General features: G+C 51.8%; 2 non-coding genes across 2 annotated transcripts; one reads left to right on the top strand and one right to left on the bottom strand.

The window, feature by feature from the left end:
- The first annotated feature begins 18,168 nt into the window (after positions 1-18,168).
- Positions 18,169-18,240, top strand: TRNAS-ACU (transfer RNA serine (anticodon ACU)). The gene has a single exon. It is a non-coding gene; the product is annotated as a tRNA-Ser (tRNA).
- Positions 18,241-18,745: 505 nt separating this feature from the next.
- On the bottom strand, positions 18,746-18,938 carry LOC144116699 (U2 spliceosomal RNA). The gene has a single exon (XR_013311950.1). It is a non-coding gene; the product is annotated as a U2 spliceosomal RNA (small nuclear RNA).

The following is an 18,938-nucleotide window of genomic DNA, read 5'->3' on the forward strand; positions in this document are numbered from 1 at the left end:
CTGATGGCTGTTCTTTCCGGTATGGATTTCCCTTCTAGATGAATATTAGTTTTAGTTTTTCTGCTTCCGGTACTGATCGGTTCAGTTTACCTAGCCAGATCCTTAGCTGTTTTGATTTTTCTTACGAGCAAGCTCATTCCCAGTCTGAAAAAAATTTTCTACGCACGTAGAAGACGACGAAGTGCATCCTTTTGGAACGCTTTCAGTCAGACTCCAGCTTTTTTCTGTGTTTTTGCGTGCATACTGCGGGGACGCCGTCCCCCGTCATACGGCGATGGATCTGAACCCTCCTAGGCATCCGAATAACCTGGTGGCCTCCTCCTCGAGCTCGTCGAGGAAGCGGTGCAGCCGTCCGAGCGACTCCGACAGCGATGACACCATCGAGTACCTCAGCGAGGCCAGCAGTGAGGATGGCTTTGAGACTTACCTCAGCCGGAAGACCAAGAGAAGACTTCTAAGAGCCGGATCGTCATCTAGTAAGTCCACTTTAAAAAAAGTGGCAAAACACCAGCGCACACCATACTCGTAGTTCCTGTGCAGCCAACCGACATGAGGCGGCTTAACAGGCAGGTCGTCTCTGTAGAACACGAATCCCTTGTGCCTAAAGAAATCAAAGACGTTCGAGTGAATGCGCGGAAGAACATTGTAGCCGTTGAGGTCCACCATGCGGCTACGCTGGAACCTATGCGGGCCATAACTCAGCTCGGCGGTTTATCAGTATGTACTGTTATCCCGCTCGGCGGGGATGAGGCCTCTTCAGGCGTAATCTATGATGTCGACGAGGCTATCACGCCAGATGATTTTCCCATAATCGTGAAGCCGGCAAATGAAGGCACCGTAATTCTACGGGTGTCACGTCTGGGCAATTCCCGTTGTGTGAAGATTTTGTTGCAAGGCTACAGCCTTCCATCACACGTGAAGGTGGACCATTTCCGTCATGCCGTGCGGCCATTTATTCAGAAACCCCTGCAATGCCACAAATGTTTGAAACTGAGTCATGTGAGCGGAGTCTGCGACAACACGAGAGTGTGCTCTCGTTGTGCCGGAGCTCACAGCGCTGAGTCCTGTAATGCACAAGTGCTTAAGTGTTCCAAATGCAACGGGCCTCATGATGCCTCATCTAAGAATTGGCCGCGCTTAAAAAACGAGCGTGCCGTTCTAAAGCAAATGTTTCGGGACAATTCTACGCACAGTGAAGCTGCCGCGACTGTTCGTAAAAGGCGTTCTCGCCGCAAGAACTCAAGAAAGTTTATTGCAAAAAGCAACCACATCGACGCGCCCACGGCACCTCCTCCTCAACCTCCTCCCGTGCCGCCGCGTACAAGTGTGTCCAGACCGCGAAATATCGACAAGGATAATCACATGTCTTCGTGTTAGCGCTTCCGCCGTTACGTCCTGCTGAGCCTCCTCAGCGCAATCTCCTATCGCCGAGCTCACCTGTCGTGGGAGAAGGGCTCCCAGAGCAAGATCGCCAAGCCCTCGTGATCCTCAAGACGGTGGTCAACGCCATTCTACCTCTGATACAGGCCCTGCAATCGTCAACCGCCCGAAGCATCTTACTGGTGCTGGACTGTCTTGTTCCAGCACTACAACATATTTAAAACCGAACGGCTGGCCAGCTTCCCACGTTTCGTGAGGAAGTCAGGGTCGCTGCGGTCTTCCAGTGGAACTCAAGAGGCCTAATGTCACGAATTGCAAGTTTTCGGCAATATCTTTTCAACAACTACTTCTCGATATTAGTCATCTCTGAACCTAACTTATCCCAAGCAATCAGGAGTTCCGGGTACGAGCTCTTCTTTGATCCGACCTGCGGGGAGCGCAGCAAAGTTCTGGTCCACATCCGCATCGACATAGCGTACGTTTGCTGAACAGTTCAACTCCACAATGAAAATCAGTACGTGTGTTGACCCTGATTGCGGCGTATGTCTCCCCCTCCTCTCAATTGGCCGTGAGAGAAGTGATGAAGGAGCGAGTGAAAGAAGAAAAGGAGAAAGAGGTGCCGTAGTGGAGGGCTTTGGAATAAATATTGATAATAATAATAATTGGTTTTTGGGGAAAGGAAATGGCGCAGTACCTGTCTCGTATATCGTTGGACACCTGAACCGCACCGTAAGGGAAGGGATAAAGGAGGGAGTGAAAGAAGAAAGGAAGAAAGAGGTGCCGTAGTGGAGGGCTCCGCAATAATTTCGACCACCTGGGAATTTTTAACGTGCGCTGACATCGCACAGCACACGGGCGCCTTAGCGTTGTCAGTGAAAATTGGTTTTTGAGGAACGCAATTGGCGCAGTAATTTCCTCACATATCTCGGTTGTATTTTTGCTTTATTTACCATATAACTTATGAATGACAGTTGGCGCGGACAACTTCCGTCTACTAATTCCGTCCACGCCACTCATGAGCCAAGAAAGGCCGTTTCGTGATGTACACTTTGGTATCCAAATTTGTCGAAAGCATAGGTGAAAACAACTTTGTTGACGCTCTTCATTTGATATCGCATTCGCGAATCATTTGTTTTTTTTTATTTCCATCCCAGGTTCTCTCTCCCCCTATGTATACGAGATGTTTCAGGGAAGGTGATTTTAATTTTTAAATTATTTAAAGCAGGGTTTCTGAGGCAAATATAAGCTTTTTGCAGCTTTGTAATACTGTTATGTGACGGCAAGCCGGTGAAGACGGGATACATGGCAGATGGCGGTGGAATGATTGAATGGCGGTGGGCCTAGCGCGAGCGCTCCGTGCCGCGCCACTGCCCACTTTGTCGTCTTCTACTCCGTGGCAATACCAGTGTTGGCGGACGTTAGAAAACAGGTGAATCATGTTATCTATTAAACTGAATAACAAAGTTTTAATAATTAACCTTTTAACCATTAACGATAGACACATGATTTCAATAAGAAATCGGTAGCCCGCCATTAGTATTAGCCATATGAGTTTTTAGAATTTCGAAAACGCGATTACCCTCGGCGCTGTGGATCGACAAAATTTGCCTATTTCGACTTGTTACGTGCATTGTAGGGGTTGCTTTGCCTGCATACTTTTCGAAAGCGCATGTATTTTGCCACGATGTAGCCAATTTGTCCCGCCAGGTCCCTCTCCTGCTCGAAACTTGCTTAATTGCGGAAGTGTGTCTCTTCGCTCCCGAGGACTCCGCGCCCTTTGCTATAGCCCCTGTTTATACGCCTTCTTAGCTCCCGCTGTCTGGGCCGAGGGTTCCAGCGAGGACCCAGGGGCGGTTCTGCGTGCTCAACGCGCCGAGCAGCAAAGGCAACGCAAGGAACGACAGCGTGAGGCTGGAGAGGTCGAAGGACCACCCCAGCTGATGCAGCAAAACGAGCTCTGCAAGTGGAAGAACAACGTGTTCGTCGCCAGCGCCAACGTGAAGAATCATTTGGAAGAGCTTTCATCATAACATCATTCAGGCAAAATTACCACTGCTTGCGCACGTCGCTCGTATCAGGTTGTCTGGTCGTCCGTCCAGATTTTCTCAGGTCACTTATACGTATAGGAGCCTGCAACCAAGCGGGGCTTAGGGTTGTGTTTTGCTTTCAGGCCAGGACAGCAGGCTATGACTATGGGATCGCCGACGGCTGCATTACGTCATCCTGACCAAATCCTCCAATTGAAGACCAATACCATTTTGTTCTTTTGAGGAGAGAAAATGAGCGTGCTGCCGGAATGAAGACACTCGGTTTTCGTCAGTTATGATGGATCCATGGCGATGTTTGTATAACCTTGGATTAAGAAGCAAGAACTACCCCGAAACGAGGTCATAATGCGGCGAGTTGGGCGTGTTGGTACATGGTTTTCTGGAAAAGCAGCGCTGAACAGACGAGGACAGCGCCCGTCCTTGTCGCCTCGTCTCTGTCCTCGTCTGTTCAGAGCTGCTTTTCCATAAAAGGTAATAATGCTTTGCAGGCAGCATAGCTGGTATCGGATTAATGTTGGCCTGAATGGTATAGTAGTGGTGTCCTGTGAATTATTGTTCGTTACCTCCGATAAAGCATACTAGGTGTTCGACGCGTTCGTGAACATCTTATAAATGGGCTTTGACGGTTTTGTTCATCAAATGTTGGTGCTTCTTGATAATGCTGGTACCAGAATTTTGACCGGTATGCTGTCCGAAAAGCCGGTCGAGAAACAGTGGCGTGTTTTCTACTGCGCAGCCGCTCGGGAGCCGTTGCTGCTGTCGAACTTAATTAGCTTCATGACCACACATGCTAGCGGTGGGAGCATTACGTGGCCGTCACAAACGCGCAGCACTGTGTTGCATGCCTCTGTGTCGTTACCAGCAGTCAGCTGGGTCAGAAATGTCTCCAAATGAGGCTCTTTGATTGTGCAGTGATATAATAGTCAATTCTCGCCTTCGCAATCGATCGCTGCTCCAGCGTGGGCTAATTTTTTGCGTTTCGCCTCTTTCGAAACACGGCGGACGCGGCCGGGTTCGAATTCGGGTACACCAGCTCAGTAAGTAGTAGAGCGTCCTAACCACTGAGGTACCGCGGCGGATAGATATCCACACGTGTTCCATCAATTCTCACGCGCGAGCCTGACCCACACTCCGGGTAGGAGTTGCCTCGCACTCGTAACGTGCTGTCTATTGCAAGAAATAGTTGGCCGGAGCCCACGTGCAAAAGCACTGTTAGCCTGCGACCGGAGCAGCGAGTAACTGCAGGCTCTACAGGTAGGCCCTAAAAGCTACAACTACGCTCGCACCTTTCTCTCGGGCCGCACTGCCTCCCTGCACATTGATCAGATTACCACACCCCCTTATACACTCGGAGAGCCCGGTACCCCTCAAGGGGCGGTCCTTTCTCCCCTTTTCTTTAACGTTGCTCTCATCCCCCTATCTCAAACCTGGCTCCAATCCCACACCGAAAGCATACCCTGTACGCTTATATTACCACATCGACCACCCATGGCTCTGACGGGGAAATTGACGAAACTGTTCAGTTAGGAGCAGACACCATCTCCTCTCACGCGTCATCCATCTGGCTCGAAAGTTCCCCCTCTATGTCCGCACTCTTCCTAATTGGGCCAAAATATGGCGCTAACTCGCTCATCCAAATCGCTCTAAAAGGATCCCCTATCCCTGTCACACCCAGCCTCCGCATCCTTTTCCTCCACTTGCAGGATTCTGGACGAAATGAACATGTACCCTTAAAAGATCAAGGCCTGCACGCGATCCGTGTTGCACCTTGTACGCCGAGTATCCTCTATTAAAAAGGATTTAGACGAAGCGGACAACATGAAAGTAGTGCATGCATTTACGCTTAGCCGCATACTATACGCAATAATAATAATAATAATAATAATAATAATAATAATAATAATAATAATAATAATAATAATTGGTTTTTGAGGAAAGGAAATGGTGCAGTATCTGTCTCATATATCGTTGGACACGTGAACCGCGCCGTAAGGGAAGGGATAAAGGAGGGAGTGAAAGAAGAAAGGAAGAAAGAGATGCCGTAGTGGAGGGCTCCGGAATAATTATTGAGCCATTATTGAGCCTGAGGACATCGTCGTCATCATCATCAACCACTGTCGTTGTCACGCCCACACCTAAGGTTTCCTTTTCTGTTGGCGCAGTGCCGAACTCTCTTCGAAGACAGACTCATCTGCTGTACTCTCGCAGAGCGCAGCGCACTCTCGACACTCTGTTGAACCTGTAAACTCTCAACTTCATCACGAACCACCTATGCAGGCTCATCGTGTTCGAAACTGTATTTCTCCCGGAGGGCGCAGCGGGGTTTCTGGAGCTTCTTCCAAGCGCACACCCCTGAGGAAGCCGGGCGCCGGGCCGGGGGACGCTTCTACCGATTTTTACGGATGGGTTGCCGGCGGTGGGTTTCGCACCAACCACCTTCCGCAGCTGAGGTGGACGTCCAAGCCTATAGACCACAACTGCTATCACCTCCCTTCGGCATGAAAAGTCCGAGGAATTCAAGATGGCGGCCCCCATAAGTAAATCAATATAACAACCCAATTGGTGGTTGACTGGTGCCGTCATTAGTATATCGATTGGTCATTGATTGGTGACGTCACTGATATATCCAATTGGTGATAGCGCTCGTTACTTCAACGTCTTCCAGACGGTGGTGGCATCTTTTCTTTATTTGTTAAACATATTGCTTTCTTCGAAACGACATTAAAGGCGCTCACACAAGACAGTAAATGATAATTGGATTTGGTGGAAAGGAAATGGCGCGGTATCTCTCTCACATCTCGGCTGACACCTGAACCGCGCCGTAAAGGAAATGATAAAGGAGTGAGTGAAAGAAGAAAGGAAGCAAGAGGTGCCATAGTGGAGGGCTCCGGAATAATTTGGACCACCTCTGAGACAAAACCAAGTTTATTTTTTGTTTCCCTTACGGCGCGATTCGGTTGTCCAGTTACTCCGCGATTTGCTTTCCTCAAAAACCAATTTTCAGTTTTGATTCCAAAGCCTTCCACTACGGCACCTCTTATTTTCTTCTTTCACTCGCTCCTCCATCCCTTCTCTTACAGCGCAGTTCGGGCGCACACCGAGATGTTTGAGACAGTTAGCGCCTCATCTGCTTTCCTCAAAAATCAATTTTCAGTTTTTATTCCAAAGCCCTCCACTACGTACGGTACCTCTTTCTTTTTTCTATTCTTTCATTCTCTCCTTCATAAAAAAATTTGATTTTTTAAGGGTATTCCAATTTTTTCTTTCCTCAAAACGAATTTTCAATTTTCCTTTGGAAACCATGGTCTTGCGCAGTGGATGGAGGTAGGGTGTGTGTAAAGCGAACCAACAAACGCCGCAGTTCTCAGAAACATGGAAACCAGTAATACATTCTTATTTTGTCTGCTTTTCAGCTCCTTTGCGGAAATGCTAAATTTATAGATTAAAGCATCGTGGAATAGCAACCTTTATAAAGCCTAAGCGCTAATATTTGTAATTTAATTAAACTGTGCAGTTAAGGGGTACTTACGTTCAGACGGGAGCGAAAATAATAATAATAAGAAGAAGAATTGGTTTTGGGGAAAGGAAATGGCGCAGTATCTGCCTCATATATCGTTGGACACCTGAACCGCGCCGTAAGGGAAGGAATAAAGGAGGGATTGAAAGAAGAAGGGAAGAAAGAGGTGCCGTAGTGGAGGGCTCCGGAATAATTTCGACCACCTGGGGATCTTTATGCGAAGGGCATTTACATCGCACAGCACATGGGCGCCTTAGCGTTTTGCCTCCATAAAAACGCGTAGTAAAAATTGCAAAATTACATTGTGCGCCGCCGCGGTGGCTCAGTGGTTAGGGCGCTCGACTACTGATCCGGAGTTCCCGGGTTCGAACCCGACCGCGGCGGCTGCGTTTTTATGGAGGAAAAACGCTAAGGCGCCCGTGTGCTGTGCGATGTCAGTGCACGTTAAAGATCCCCAGGTGGTCGAAATTATTCCAGAGCCCTCCACTACGGCACCTCTTCTTCCTTTCTTCTTTCACTCCCTCCTTTATCCCTTCCCTTACGGCGCGGTTCAGGTGTCCAACGATATATGAGACAGATACTGCGCCATTTCCTTTTCCCAAAAAACCAATTATTATTATTATTGTGCGCCGAGCGCACTACTAACACCGCGAAGCCGCTTTGTGAAGGGATGAAGGAAGGAGGCAAAGGAGGAGGAGCGCGCACTGAAATCGCACACCACGTGGGCGCCGTTTGCATTTTGCTCCACCGAAACTCAGCCTACAGAACCACCGCTGATTTTTGAGGTAAGGGAGAGAAACAACGAAGAACAAAAACATGAACTGACGCCGCACACCACACGGGCGTCTTGTGCATTTCAGCTACAACGAAACGCCGCATTCTACAAGATGCCGCATTCTATAGTCGGATACAACTCAAGTACGAAGCGGCTTTTCCCCCGTCGAATGACCCTCTTCCATCCAGTGGCGTCGGCCGATTCTTATGAACCTGCTAGCGTTACAATGTAGGGAGTGACAGATGAAATTGGATAGCCTCTCCCTCCATGGTCGGGGATAGTCCCCTCCGTGCATTACCACGCATTCCCTTGATTGTTAGGACAGCAGGTCCATGAGATTCGGCCCACTCCATAGGCTGGAAGAGGGTCCTTTGACGAGGAAAAGCGGCATCTTTTTTAAGTTGTATCCGACCATAGTGGTCAGGAGCCGAACGCCATAATTTGTGGTTTCATAAGACGGACATGTCGGAGTAAACGTCTCACTTCTCGGTGGAAACCCGAACCGTGTCATGCGGAAAGGGACGAAGGAGGGTGTGAAGAAAGAGGGAGGAAGAGGGGCCCTAGTGGAGGTCTATGGTATAATTTCGGCCACCCGGGGATATTTAACATGCGCTCAGACCGCACAGCACACGGATGCGTTTTGCGTTTCACCTTCACCGAAACGCGGCCGCCGCTGCCTGCATTGAAAGCGGGTTCTCGACCACCTGGGGATCTTTAACGTGCACTGACATTGCCCGTGTGCTGTGCGATGTCAGTGCACGTTAAAGATTCCCAGGTGGTCGAAATTATTCCGGAGCCCTCCACTACGGCACCTCTTCTTCCTTTCTTCTTTCACTCCCTCCTTTATCCCTTCTCTTACGGCGCGGTTCAGGTGTCCAACGATATAGTGACACGAGGATTGGAAGTAGAAGAAAGAGATCGCAGCCTCTAGAAGTAGACGACGCTGAAGTGTAGGTCCGTTTCTCTGGTGCCCTCGTTCAGCCGCTGCTGTTCCTTTTCTGTGTAACAACTGTTACAATATTATTCTCCCCCTATCCTCTCTTCCTGTCCCCTCACCTCTTTCATTTCATTTCTCCATTCTGCCTGGTATCCTTTATTCCCGCTGCCCCAGCTCAGGTGCTTCAGTATCGATGGCAGATGCCGGGGCTAGCAAAAATCTTTTCCTTCCTTTTTACTACTATTTTCAATAAAACCACTACCACCACCACCACGGCGCGGTTCAGGTGTCCAACGATATATGAGACAGATACTGCGCCATTTCCTTTCCCCCAAAACCAATTATATAGCTCAAGAGCCGAGTTGCCTTAATCACTGAGCGACTGCGGCAGGTGTAACACTTGAAACGTAAAATAAATTAGCTGCGGTTTAACTACTAGCTGTTGGACCTGGTGATATGCTTTGGTATCGGGACCGAGGTCTTCACCGCATGACGATGAACTCTGCAGACGACGGAGGGAAGCCTTCAGGAGGGTTGGTAAACTTGAAGGTTTATTTACATATTTACAAGAGAAGCAGGGAGACCAAAAGTCAGAGATGAAGTGCTACATATTTACAACAGAACCAGGGAGACCCAAAAGTCAGAGATGGAGCGCCGTGAAACCAGCCAAATCGCGGCTTAAATACAGTGGATATTCCCTAGGCACCTAGCTAGGGAAACCGGTGGCTGGTCAAGCTTCCAATGGGCAGACACACTCCTCATAGTCTCTTCCCTAACCCCGTGACCGCTCCGCCCCCACAAACACGTGCACAGGTGATAAGGAATCCTGGCGCCTTGAGGTCCTGGAATTGTTTCCGACCGGTTGAGCAGGTCCATAAAGTCATTGGCTTAGCAGGCGGTGACCCCCTCCGTGGGAAAGAGGCGTCCTGGAATGTGGCTTCCGACGGGTTGATCATGTGCACAAGGTCGTTGGCTTAGCAGGCGGTGATGCCCTCCGTGGGAAAGAGGCGTCCTTACGGCCCCGGGCATTCCAGAGGGTAAGATGAATCAGCCGTGTCCGCCCCCGCTTTGTCTGGCCGCACGTGAAAGCGAGCGAGGCGGGTTCGGCGCCTTTGTGCGCGTCTTTCGGCCGGTCCACGTGAGGGTGCAGTTCGGGAGAAATGCCGCATTCCATACTCCGGACCAAGGGATGAGAGGCCTTTCGTCACAGCTCACCGTCGCCAGGAGCCGTTCCTAATCCTCTTCTCAGGACGACAGCACCTTTGGGTCAAACATAGTTCGATGGCGCCTGCCGGGATCGTCTGTTCCCGCTGTCGGGGCCTCCAATCACAACAATCCGTCCGCCGTCGAGAAGACGCCACGAAGTGGTTGCAGCTGGTCGGTGCACCACGAATGGGCGTCAGAGTCCCAGTCAGGCTCGTAGTAGTCAGTCCACTTGACCTGCACAGCTGGCAAGGGTCCTTAACGGAGCATTAGCGATCCGATCTGAGCTCAGCCCCTACCTCCGGCTAGGCAGCACGCGGCCAGCCTCAGAACATTGCCAGGTCTTTAATACAGAGCAATATAGCTGCAAATTTTGGATGACTTAACCCTCGCCAACAGCTCACGCCCGGAAGTCGGCTGAACCAAAACTAGTTCCTCTTTGTTTTCCCTTTTTTTCGCAAAAGACCTGCGTCTGAAATTTGGTAAAAAACTTTTTTTTTCGGCAATGAGGTAGGTACAGAGAAGCAAGGAAAAAACAAAACAAAAACCAAAAATGATAGACGGTAGCTTTTCTCGAGCATTAGGGCATTTTACGCCAGATTATGCAGGAAAGCTACGACTGAGACCGTCGGCATTCCCGTTTTCCCGCCCTTTTCGGTAGCGGTAGCCCGACTGAGTCACTGGTAGAGGACCGACTACGTCCCCCACCAAACGACGGTGGTGGTGGTGGTGGTAGTGGTTTTATTAAAAATAATAGTAAAAAGGAAGGAAAAGATTTTTGCTAGCCCCGGCATCTGCCATCGATTCTGAAGCACCTGAGCTGGGGCAGCGGAAATAAAGGACAGCAGGCATAATGGAGAAATGAAATGAAAGAGGTGAGGGGACAGGAAGAGAGGATAGGGGGAGAAGTAATATGTACAAACTATTTACACAATAAGAAATGTGTTCAGGTTGTGCGTGTGATTAGTTCATTTTAGAGGAATTAAATCACACACGCGCACAGCACTGTGTTGGTTACAACTGGAGTGGGGCGTCCAGTTATTAATCGTTCAAGGTAGAACTCGCGGAGCGTTCGGTCACTGCGTGTAACTACCTGACGGAGAACAGACGGGACGTCAAGCCCGTGAGTTCGAGGTATACACAGAGGCTCACCAAAGTTCGCTCACGAGTGCGCGCACTGCCCTGCGGCCACAATAGCGTCTTGATGGAGTCTGGTAGTATGCCTTGCGCGCTATAGGCCGCGAGCATATCGCGACGAGCATCGGCGAAAGCGGAACAGCGAAGGAGCAGATGTTCTAGTGTTTCCACTGCACCGCATCCGTCACACACATCACTCGTCGCGATTCCGTGACGCACCCGTCGTTCCCCGGGCCACACGCAGCCAATGCGCGCGCGGAGGATCATTGCACGTTGTGACCGTGTAAGTGCGCGACAGCCGGTGACACTGTCGATGCGCTCACCTCCCGCGATGCGTGGGTCGGGGTGCTGCTTTCGGAGATGGTCGTGGATGGCCGCACGCACGTCCTCCAGCGCAAGGGGCAGATCGCTGGCAGGTAGTTGATGTGCAGCGGTCGCGAGGTCGTCAGCTTCTTCGTTGCCGGCGATGCCGCAGTGACCGGGCACCCACTGTGCACGCACGGCACAACCTCTCTGCGCGAGGCGCTCGATGCGCGAGCGAATTTCCCGCACTAGTGGGGTACCGCGGCCGTTAGATTGCAGGCGGCTGAGGGCGGCGCGGGAGTCGCACAGCAGAGCACTCCTGGGCGGCGGAGGGCCGAGGGTGAGCAGCAGGTCCAGCCCGAGCCGGATCCCCATCAACTCCGCCGTGGTGGAGGAGCCCAGGAAGGTTGCGTGTTGCTGGCTGTGCAGTCGCAGGGCGGGGATGGTGGCTGCCGCAGCAAGGGAGCAGCTGTCGCGGGCCACTGAGCCGTCGGTGTACACGAGGAGATGGTCCTGGAGCTCCTCGTGTATGACGGCTCTGGCCAGCTGCTGCACAGCACAGAGGGGTGTGCTCCGCTTTCCCGCGATGCCGACGATCTCTCGCTGTACCTCCGAGGCAGCAGGCCAGGGCGCGCAGGAGCCGTAGGGGGTGGGCCTTGGGTCAATTGCTCATACTCGAGCAGCGCCGCGCCCATTCGTGAGCGCGGGTGCGAGCGCATACGCTGCAGCAGCGAGCCGCCGTCCGGTGCGCGGTGAAGCCGGTCGATGTGATTCAGTGCCCTGCGCGCTGCTTGGAGCTCAAGGGACCACGCTCCTGCCTCGGCCAACGCTGCGGCGCACTGCGAGTTTTTGGGCAGGCCTAGGCACACGCGCAGGGACTTGCGGTGCTGAAGCTCGAGCTTCTTCCAGCACGGCTTGCGCACCGTGACGAGCGGCAGCGCATAGAGCACCGCCCCCAAAGCTGCGGCATTGTATAGACGCGGCGCGGCTTGCTGGGAGATGCCCTGGCCTCGAGCGGTCAGCTTGTGCACGGCGGCGGTGATCCTCTTCATCTGCAGACAGGCCTTGGTCGCCGCGGGGCGGAAGGAAAGGCGCCAGTCGATGTCCAGGCCAAGGTACTGCACCGATTTACGCCAAGGAATCGGAGTCCCGTCCAGTGACAGTGGCGCAAGGTGCGCGCGGGAGCGCGAAACGCACGCCATGGCCACCGATTTGTCCGCGCTCAGCGACAGACCAAGGCCGCGCAAGCTAGCATCGATTGCGGTCAGGGCTCCCTGAAGGCACCCCCGCACGCGGAACGCCTCGCCCGGTGGTCCCCGGCACCACAGAACTATGTCGTCTGCATATATGGACATGTACACATGGTGTCGCCCGCTCGTGGGGAGGGAGGCCGGCACCACCGACATGGCCACATTAAACAGAAATGGTGATAGGACAGAGCCCTGCGGCACTCCCATGTCGACCGGGCGAGGCTTGGAGAGCTTACCCCCTACTCGTACGCGCATGGTGCGCCCGCTCAGGAAGCTATGAACGTATCGCAAAAGGCGCCCGCTCACACCAGCCCCCTCAAGCACCGCGAGAATTGGTGCGCGGTGAACGTTGTCAGAAGCGCCCGAGACGTCCAGTAGCAGCAGCAGCGCAACCTGGCCTGCTGCCCTGGCATGCTCCAGCGCTGAAACAACGTCCGATATAGAATCAGCCGTGCACCGCATCCCACGGAAACTCGTCTGCCGCTCGTCAAACAAATCAGCCTCCGCAGCCCGCTCGTTCAGACGCTGCAACGCCATATGCTCCATGAGCTTACCTGCCGCCGATGTTAATGCAACTGGCCGGTATCCGCTCAGCTCCGTAGGTGGGCGCCCTGCCTTTCGGATGGGACAAACGACCGCGGTTCGCCAATCCTCCGGTAGCTCCCCGCGTTCCCACACCAGGTTGATCTGCTGCAGGAGGATCTGTCGTTGCTGCGCATCCAGGTTTCGCAGCATTTGGTATGTCACCCCGTCCGGTCCGGGCGCCGAGCGGCGGCGGCAGCGCTGCAGCGCATTGTTCAATTCCGCCGCGGTGAACGGCGCATCACATGGACCTTCCGAGGTGACGGGCGAGGGACTGGCGTCGCTTCTGGGGCTCTCAGGAGCAGCTATGTTAGCGGCGTTTGCGGGGCTGGGCGGCGCGAACCGATCGGCAAACCGCTCTGCCAATTCTACAAAGCTGAGCCCGCTGGAGATTGCGAGGGCGGCCAGCGGTTGACGGTTTGCCTGTGGTTCGGTGATGCGGAAGGGTTCGCTAATCACGGGCACTAGCTTCATCGGAGCCTTCCTCAAATCCCCTGGCTTTCCGACACGCTGACAGGTGTCGCAGGACTTTACAAACTGCTTGACATCCCTGACGCAGCCAGGCCAATAAAACTCCTGTAGAAACCTAGCTTTAGTTTTCTTCATTCCAAGGTGGTAAGACCAACCCCCACCATGGCACAATTTAAGGATGCCTGCGCGGTATTTCTGCGGCACCACTAGCTGATCGAACTGGACCCCCTTTGAGTCCTTGTACTCGGCGTTGCATCTGTTCCTGCCGCGAGCCTCTCTGCTCGTCTCAGAAGCATCGCCTCCTGGGTTTGCCCCTGCCTGACGCGTCGTGGGAGAGCCTTCGTTCTTCCTACGATTTACTTCAGCTGCAATCTCGCGAGCCTTCGCACGAGTGAGCGCCTGGACGGTTCGATCGCCGAAACTACGACCCCCTTCTTGGAGCATCTGCTCCGACCGATTTGAAAAGAGGTACGGAAATTTTCCCGGCAGATTCTGTGATACCGCTGCCTCCGTTTCCAGAACGCCAAACGGGCCCTCTATTCTAACTCGTGCGATCGGCAAGCACGCGCTATTCTCTTCGGCCACCTGCCTAATCCCTGCACATTCCCCAGTAAAATCAGCTGCGTTCACGTACGTGGGGTGGATTACGTCCATGGTGGCCGCGGAGTCCCTCAGAACCCGGCACGGTTTTCCATTAACCTGCATGTCTTTCAGGTATGGCTCTAGCAGGCGCATGTTCTCATCGCCCGCCTCCACCAAGGAGAGAACGATTTCCTGCTTCCTGCAAGCGTGGGTCAAGTGACCGGGCTCGTGACAACGGAAACACACTGGTTTCTTTCTAGCTTCAAAAGCCTTATCCCTCTCTTTTTCGGTCGCCCCCTTTGTGGGGTTGCTTGATTCCGCTTTGTGGTCCTGGTTCCGCTCCCAGTTGCGGCTTGCTGCCCCTCCTGTCTGGATCTGTGGAAATTTTTTTTCTATTTTGGGGCTTACGGGGGCACGAGCACCCTCTGCTACGCGCTTGGCATGGAACTCTTCGGCCAGCTCTGCTGCACTTTCTAGGGTTTTATTTCCCGGCCTGTCCTGCACCCACACGCGCATTTCTTCCCTCAAAGAGCCAAAAAACTGCTCCAGGCAGATCACCTCTATTACTTTATCGTGAGGTCCGTAAGCCTGTTCTCCCTTTAGCCATTCCTTCAGGTCTGCCTTAACGTTATACGCAAAATCCGGGAATGACTGGTTAGGCTGTTTTCTGGCTTCTCTGAAGCGGTGCCGAAGGGCCTCGGCGGATAGGCGATACTTTTTTAGGAGTGCTGCCTTTACTTTAGTATATTCTGCCGCCTCTTCTTTTGCCAGACGAGCGAGTACTTGGGCCGCCTCACATGGAAGAATGGTCAGAAGTTTCTGCGGCCAAGACTCGGTCGGGAACTCGCAACTTTCACATGCCCGCTCAAAGTTCACGAGAAAGAGCCCTATGTCCTCTCCGAGTTTGTACGGCTGCAAGAGGTCCTTTATTTTTATTTTTGATGCTGCCTGGTTTTCCACTGTGTTCGGCACCTCTAGCCTAGTGCGTTCTGCCTGTGCGGCCTGAGCTATCTGTAGATCGAGCTGTTTTTTCTCGATCTCTCTTTCATGCCCTTCGCGCTTCCTTTTGTGCTCCCTTTCCTTCTCTTCGCGCTTTCTTTTTTCTTCATCCTCTCGCTTCTTTTGTTCCCTTTCCTTCTCCAACTCCTCCTTAATTAGCTCCCAACATTCTACTATCTCCTCCTCGTCCGCACCGGAATCCTCAATTGCCCTAATCAATTCAGGTTTTCTACGGATCGACCCACAATCAGTGCCCAATTCCCCGCATACGAGAACTAGGCCTGGTTTGCGCAGTTTCTTCCAGTTCATGACTATTTAAGCAACGGCAAGTCTCTACTCACGTGGTCAGAGGAGCCCCGGCTGCCTCTTATACCAACCTTCGATTACCTAGGCTAACAAATTTCCAAAGTTGTAAAACCTGGCAATGCTCCAAGAGAAAGACCGCGCACTTACCATACCAGAGTCAGAACCAGGCGCAGACCATCCCACCGCTGCCAACCAGTTGATATGCTTGGGTATCAGGACCGAGGTCTTCACCGCATGACGATGAACTCTGCAGACGACGGAGGGAAGCCTTCAGGAGGGTTGGTAATCTTGAAGGTTTATTTACTTATTTACAAGAGAAGCAGGGAGACCAAAAGTCAGAGATGAAGTGCTACATATTTACAAGAGAAGCAGGGAGACCAAAAGTCAGAGATGAAGTGCTACATATTTACAACAGAACCAGGGAGACCCAAAAGTCAGAGATGGAGCGCCGTGAAACCAGCCAAATCGCGGCTTAAATACAGTGGATATTCCCTAGGCACCTAGCTAGGGAAACCGGTGGCTGATCAAGCGTCCAATGGGCAGACACACTCTTCATAGTCTCTTCCCTAACCCCGTGACCACTCCGCCCCCGCAAACACGTGCACAGGCGATAAGGAATCCTGGCGCCTTGAGGTCCTGGAATTGTTTCCGACCGGTTGAGCAGGTCCATAAAGTCGTTGGCTTAGCAGGCGGTGACCCTCTCCGTGGGAAAGAGGCGTCCTGGAATGTGGCTTCCGACGGGTTGATCATGTGCACAAGGTCGTTGGCTTAGCAGGCGGTGATGCCCTCCATGGGAAAGAGGCGTCCTGACGGCCCCGGGCATTCCAGAGGGTAAGATAAATCTGCCGTGTCCGCCCCCGCTTTGTCTGGCCGCACGTGCAAGCGAGCGAGGCGGGTTCGGCGCCTTTGTTCGAATCTTTCTGCCAGTCCACGTGAGGGCGCAGTAGAAAATGGAGAAAGCGAACTAGAAAATTGACAAGCAAATATCTGGACAGCAGTAAGGGGGCAAATCAGCAATTATCGGTTAAGAAAAAGGTTAAAGAAACAGAGAGAGCTTTGTGGGAAAACAGGGATGCTGACGAAATCGGCACTGGAAACATACCGGACCTTTAAACAGGAAATTGTCAAAGAAAATATCTATGATAATTGTAGGGGAAGTTCTTTGTTGTTTGAGGCCAGGACTGGAGTTTTGCGGACTAAGACGCATAGAGTCAGGTACCAGGAGATAGACACTTTGTGCATTGCGTGCGGAGAGGAGGAGGAAACGGCTGAACACTTGATACTTTTCTGTAAAGGGCTTCACCCTACAGTGGAAAGCAGCGGGGCTGACTTACCCAAGGCATTGGGGTTTAGGAATAGTGAAGGGAAAGTGGATTTTAAGAGGTTAGAAGTAACCAAGCGAAGGTTATCTGATTGGTGGCTAAAAGCAAGACAGGAGTAAAATTTCACAAGACATGGCTAGGTGGCTTGAGCCACCGCCCGATGTTAAGGGTTCGGCCGTATCCATCCATCCATCCATCCATCCATCCATCCATCCATCCATCCATCCATCCATCCATCCATCCATCCATCCATCCATCCAGCCGCATTCCATACTCCGGACGAAGGGATGAGAGGCCTTTCGTCACAGCTCACCGTCGCCAGGAGCCGTTCCTAATCCTCTTCTCAGGACGACAGCACCTTTGGGTCAAACATTGTTCGATGGCGCCAGCCGGGCTCGTCTGTTCCCGCTGTCGGGGCCTCCGATCACAACACTGGTTAGAGTATACGAAATGATGCATCGGGCAAGCAGACGCGGATTGGCGTCTGTAACGTTGTGTGCGTTCCGCACACTGGATAGGCAGCGCGCCCACCCTGCCACCCTGGCAGCTAGCAGTTAATCGTTGATCGCGAGAGGTTCGTCACCCAATGAACGCTGCGGCTTATTCTATTACCCTCTACCGGCGAATCGAAAGGTCAAAGGTCAAGTGGTGCGTAACCATGGTGGACCGCATATGGTAAGACCTACAGCTGCACCTAACCTCTGGCTCACTTGAAGGTCAACCGGCAACATACTGCAAAATCGGCTCTCCCTGGCTCTTTCTTTCGCTTCAAAACACGCAAGCAGTCAAGGGGGGGGGGGGGGGATGACTGAAAAATAAAAATAAAGCAAATTAAAGAATGAAATATTACTTCCCTTATACCTTCCCTTATTCCTTCTCTTGCGGCGCGGTTCAGGTGTCCAACGATATATGAGGCAGATACTGCGCCATTTCCTTTCCCCCAAAACCAATTATTAATATTATTATTATTATTATTATTATTATTATTATTATTATTATTATTATTATTATTATTATTATTATTTTCGCTCCCGTCTGAACGTAAGTGCCCCTTAACAGCAGTTTAATTAAATTACAAATATTAGCGCTTAGGCTTTATAAAGGTTGCTATTCTACGATGCTTTAATCTAAAATTTAGTATTTCCGCGAAGGAGCTGAAAAGCAGACAAAATAAGGATGTGTTACTGGTTTCCATGTTTCTGAGAACTGCGGCGTTTGCTTGGTTCGCTTTACGCACACCCTACCCCCATCCACTGCGCAAGACTATGGTTTCCATAGGAAAATTGAAAATTCGTTTTGATGAAAGGAAAAATTGAAGGACGCTTAAAAAATCAATTTTTTTATAAAGGAGAACCCGCCGCGGTGGCTCAGTGGTTAGGGCGCTGGACTACTGATCCGGAGTTCCCGGGTTCGAACCCGACCGCGGCGGCTGCGTTTTTATGGAGGAAAAACGCTAAGGCGCCCGTGTGCTGTGCGATGTCAGTGCACGTTAAAGATCCCCAGGTGGTCGAAATTATTCCGCAGCCCTCCACTACGGCACCTCCTTCTTCCTTTCTTCTTTCACTCCCTTCCTTATCCCTTCCCTGACGGCTCGGTTCAGGTGTCCAACGATATATGAGGCAGATACTGCGCCCTTTCCTTTCCCCAAAAAACCAATTATTATGAAGGAGCCAATCAAAGAATAGAAAAAGGAAGAGGTACCGTACGTAGTGAAGGGCTTTGGAATAAAAACTGAAAATTTGTTTTTGAGGAAAGCAAATGAGGCACTAACTGTCTATAACATCTCGGTGGTCTGTCTGTTACTGCCAGGAAGAAAGAAAAGGAAAGTGCACAGGCCTGCTCACTGGCTCAAGACGAGCCACAATCGCTACCACGTGCAGATAGTAGGAGAGTTGAAAGATGGGATAGAAAGACAGGATAGTAAAGACGCGCTAAAGACAAGGCCGATCCCGGAGGTAGTGCAATACCGGGCCAACCGGTGGCGGGAGTGAAGCATCCTTCAAACTCTCCGCCACATTTCCAAAAATAAGTCCAACTTGGACCCGTAACAGATACTCTACGGGGTCCAGACATTCGCGGTCCGGACATCTCGGTGGGTGCCCGAACCACGCTATAAGAGAAGGGAT

Source organism: Amblyomma americanum, chromosome 1 (genome assembly GCF_052857255.1).
Source record: "Amblyomma americanum isolate KBUSLIRL-KWMA chromosome 1, ASM5285725v1, whole genome shotgun sequence".
Lineage (NCBI taxonomy): Eukaryota > Metazoa > Arthropoda > Arachnida > Ixodida > Ixodidae > Amblyomma > Amblyomma americanum.